Consider the following 5,123-nt stretch of genomic DNA (forward strand, 5'->3'; position numbering starts at 1 on the left):
TCTCTCTCCAGAGCCCCACTTTTGAGAGAAGCAGTTAAAGGTAGTGACTCTGATGTGGAAGGCTGGATTCAAATCTCAGCTTCCCACTTAACTAAAGAAGGGAAAGATAACAACAGGGTTCTCCTTGTGGGCCAGTGAGGACTAAGATCAGAATTATGTCATGTCTGCTGGGAGCTTCATCTAAGTTGCCACTTACACTTTACCTCCCAGGGCCCCCATAATAGGTGCTGGTAGAATAAAACTAATTTCCTGTATCACTTCTGCCTCCTGCTGAATAATCTCTTCCTTCCCCAAGCTTCCATTTGTAAATCAGAGGTAGGAGTGCCACCTCCCAGGGTCACCAAATGGGCCTAGGGTGTGGCCTCAGCATGAACTCTGGAAAGCAGGCCTGAGATTCTCACAACAACCAGCATGAGTGATAATGGGGCAGGTGTAGACAAATACTTTTCTCCTTTCCAGAGAGGCAGTTCCCCTGCTGAAGCTCCAGAGTAGGATTTAGGGCTGTCAGGGTGGGAAGCACCTGCCTTGGGCACCAGCAGCTCACTGACCAACCCTGGCAGCTCACTGCTTTGGACTAAAGCATCCCTCTTGTCAAACGGATCTTGGCATGCCAATTCTGATGAAATTCTTTCTCTGCCCAGCAGGATCCTGATTCTGGACTATGGGGTACTTGAGCACACATACAAATGCAATGGTGGCCTTCTCCTGCCCTTTGACCCTCTCCTCTCTCTTCTCCACTACCTCTCATTCTCTCCCTCCCCAAGCTACTTCTTTTCTTCATGCCCACAGATCAGAACTTGCTTGTGCTCCCAGCTCCTGGGTCATTAACTGGAGACACTAGATTTTTCAATCCCCAGGGCTCAAGGAAGAAGGCATTCTGAACTCTGGAAACAGAGCAAGGCAGAGAGAGTGGAAGGCACATAGGATCCAAAATCCACCCAGCAGAAGAAGTCACTGTCCGGGGCTGGAAGTAGGCACTCATGTAGTACATTAGAAGTACGTTAGATAGGCAGCTGGGACCTTTCCTGGTGATTCTCAGGAATATGGAGGAATGGAGACTGGATGACTTGCTGAGAAGATTCTGGAAGGTGTTCACCTGGGACCAGGACCCACTCAGAGGGCCCAGCACAGCCCAACACAGGGATGACCAACCCAATGGGCCTCTCAGCAGAGACGAGACACGTGTGCAAACATGGAGGCTACCAAAGGGCTCTCAAGTCCAACTGCCTGAGGTGTAAGTCCGTGTTTTGTTCTCACAAGATGCAAAACCTCATGTCCCATTCTGCTTCATTTTCCCACCTATGAAATCAGACAGCTCACTCACTGCACCTGCCTTGCTGTGAGCACCCAGTGTCAACACCAGCAACTGTGACTCTTTGTGGAGTGGCTGGCTCAGAGCACATGCTTGGGAATTACTAGTCTCCTGTCTCCTGCTCACTACCTTCCCATCTCAGCTCTAGAGGCAACTGGCAAGCTGGGCTACCCCTATTCATCAACAAGGTTTACTAAACCTTGCCTCTGAGAATTCACAGAGGAGCTGCCGTGTATCAATTTCCATGATGATGCCAGGTGGTCCCTTCCATCACCTTGCAAGGTAATAATCGTATTTATTTTACAGAAAGTTTTCAATCAGCTCTCTTGACCTGGTGATGCTAGGTCTGCCATGTGCCTGTTAAAGAGCAAGGCCTACCCGCTTCAGCTCCCCACTGTATTTGGTGGACCGTCAGTCTCCTGCTCTGGCCGTGTCCCAGGACAATGAGGCAGAGGAGAGACCTAAGAGATAGTGTAGAGCAAACAGAACAGGAGCCTCAGAGTCAGAGGCTAGGGCCCAAGTCTCAGCACGTGTGAGCTGAGTGACCTATGGGGTTTAGGAAGGAGCCTAAGTAGGAAAGTAGATTCTCCCTGGACCTCTGCCAGCATGGTCTATGAATGTGGACTCCTGCCCTCTGTGAGCCTCAGTATCCCCATTTGTAAAATCCAGATTCCTGATGCAGTTTGAGAACCCCTCTTGAAGTATCCTTGGCTTGGGCCCAGGCCTCACCATGCATACCCAGGCCGGAGCAAGGACCCTGTCTTCTAAGCCCCCAGCAAAATAGGTCCCAGCATCAATGCCGGTCAGCCATTTGATTACAAAGGGAATCAGGTCAGGCATCGCCCATCTCAGCACAGAAGGAACCCAGTATGTACAATCAATCAGACTCCGTAGTCCCAGTCACTCCCAAATGGCCACTAGGTCAACAAAGCAGTGCTTCTTATCAAGCAGTTCATAAAACAACCCCGAAAGTCAGAGAACTCTCAACTGGAACTGACATATTCTTTGGCCCAGTATGTCCACCTTCTGGGCATCCAACCACTATGCTTCCATGATCGTAATTCCCCATGCTCACTCTGGTTAGAGCTGTCCGTGTCCCAGTAGTTATCCATGTCCATGTACTTCTCGTCCCCTCTGGACCCCAGGGAAGCTCTTTTTGTTTGCTCTTCCCCTTTGGGTTATTAAGTCTTGTTACATAATACAGGAAAGACTCTAACCCAAGATCCTCAGGTCAGGGCCTCCAGAATGTTGTATTATGGGAGTGTGACACCATGTCTGGTTGGCACAGTGGTTCTGTGCATGGTTTTAACATTCCTGGAGTCTAAAGTCTATCCCTCCATGAACATTCACTGTGTCCATACTTCATGCAAAGTCCTGAGCTCTGTGCTGGGGACATGGCAACAAACACAGCAGAGCACAGACTCAGAGCTGGCAGGGCTGAGTCCAACAAGGAAGGAAGCAAGCAAGCAAGCAAGCAAGCAAACATGCAAACTCTGAGTCACTATAACAAAGCATAGAGATGACCAAATGGGAGACACAAAGGTCGCTCTCATAACTGGGCAGAACCTGTTCTCAGCAAGGTAGAAAGGACCATCCAGAGTGCTGTCAGCCAAATCATGCCGGGATGGGGTGGATCTGGGCAGCAGTCCTGTTGAAGGAGAGAAGATGCAGAGGCTGGGAAGAGAGAGAAAGCCTTGGCCTAAGGGCTTTTGCGTATAACAGAGATGCAAGAAATGCTGGGACAGGAGAGGAAGGCAGGGTTCCTTTCCTCTGCTCACACAGTAAGGGCTAGCATGACCCTATCCTCAGTAGCCTGGAAGGACTAGAGTGAGAAAACTGGAAAGATGAATGCCATTCACTTAGCTGAGCGGGGAGGCTGAGAAGGAATTCCTTTCCTTATGTCTTATTTTGTTTTAACATGAAAGACTAAAGGAGCGCTTTCCACATTTCCCAGTATGACGGCTGATGGGATGTGAAATCAATCGCAGTTGTGACCACCATTGCTATTTCTCTTTTTCCCTTTAGTCTAGTTTTTATGTGCATCGGTATTTTCCTTGCATATATGTCTCTGTAAGAGTGTCAGGTCCTCTGGAACTGAAGTTACAGACAGTTGTGAGCTGCCAGGTGGGTGCTGGGAATTAGAACCCAGGTCCTCTGGAGGAACAGCCAGTGCTCATGACTGCTTAAGCTCCAGCCCCTACACCACTGATACTCCTAACAAAATGGGGCAGAAAAGAAGCTATCGGAGTGTGTTATAGGTGAGAAGAATGGACACTTAGACACTGTCAAACTTGCCTTTCAAATATGGGCCATGTGTGTGTGTGTGTGTGTGTGTGTGTGTATGAGTGTATGTCCAATTGTACTACCTGTTTCTTACTATGAACTATCATTTAAAAATCTGAAAAAAAAATCTCTTGATAAAACCCATTTTTCTCTTACCTGTCACTGACTCCACTGTGCATAGAGATCAACCTTGTGACATGATAACATTTCAGAGTTCTGTTTGTACTGGGACAGAAAGTAATAAGCTTATTTTAATACTTTATTTTCTTAAGCTGTGTAATAATAAGAGTACACAGCCCTTTGCACTCAATCCTCTGATAACAGAGTTATCACCCTGAATAAGATAACAGGGGCCCCAGGCTTCACTGGCAATCTGGGATACCTAATTTGGCCAGATTTCTGGACCACAGTGTAAATGGACATCTTCCCACACACAGGTGATCTAGAGGGGCCAATGAAACAACCAGTCAGAAGGATTTCAGTGGCTAGAAATCTCCCTGTCACTGTGTTACTCACAGCTGTTAGTGTCAGAGTCGGCGGTGGCAAAGCCCGGAAGCCCATGTCCATGTTGAAGATTCTGTAGAAGGGGATGATCGGGTTCTCGGCAGGAAGACAAGACGGGCGGAGAGGAGAGGGTGGGTTACTAGCAAAACTGCTAGGCTCAAAGGAGAGAGTGAGATGGTAGAGCCCAGACGAGTGAGTCCCCACATGCACATGGAGGGAGGCAGGTAAGGCATGAGAATTGCCAGGCCTATGGAAGGTGACCAACAGACTAACTGGAGGTAGGTGAGACTCCCCAGGGCTCCCCTGTTCTCTCAGGCCCAACCTCACTGTAGTCCCCCATTCCCTGTACATCGGCCACAACCACCCATGTTCAACCATTGTTTGCTCCACTTTTTCCCTACAGCATTTTCCCCTCTTAGGCCATCTTATTCCTTTGCTAAGCCCCCCTGCCCTCTTCTCTGAGTCCAAGAGGATTCTTTTACCCCTGTCCTATGTCAACTTCCCTGACTGTTCTGGATTACAGTGTGCTCAGTCTCTATGGCTGGCAGACAGTCTCCTCAGGATCTGTGATCTGCCTTCATTAGTGAGTCCGACTTGACTGTGAACTCCCAGGTCAGCCTGAATCAGACATGTGTCAGAGGCTCATCTGGGAGACATATGGGATGGGTGGAGAGGTGGACAGAGAATAAAGACAGCAGGACAGGTGTATACTCAAAGAGTACAGAGAATAACCCTTGACTGGGAGTCTAGACAACTCATCCCTATTCCTGGGCCCCAGTCTCCTGAATGAAAAATGGGGGGTGAATGGGGCTAAAGTGTCTCGCTGAACTGACTCCTCAGGGCTTCCAGCCCCCATGTCTGATCTACTGTGCTGGAAGCGTTACATGTTGTCTGAAGTGTAGGCGAGCTCAGCTCCTGGATGCAGGAATCAGAAGGACATGGAAGGAGAGAGGAGGGGAGGGAAGGGGAGAGGAGGGGAAGGGAGGGGAGGGGAGGGGAGGGAAGGAGAGAGGAGGGAAGGGAG

Source organism: Grammomys surdaster, unplaced genomic scaffold (genome assembly GCF_004785775.1).
Source record: "Grammomys surdaster isolate TR1022 unplaced genomic scaffold, NIH_TR_1.0 203, whole genome shotgun sequence".
NCBI classification, from domain to species: Eukaryota; Metazoa; Chordata; class Mammalia; order Rodentia; family Muridae; genus Grammomys; species Grammomys surdaster.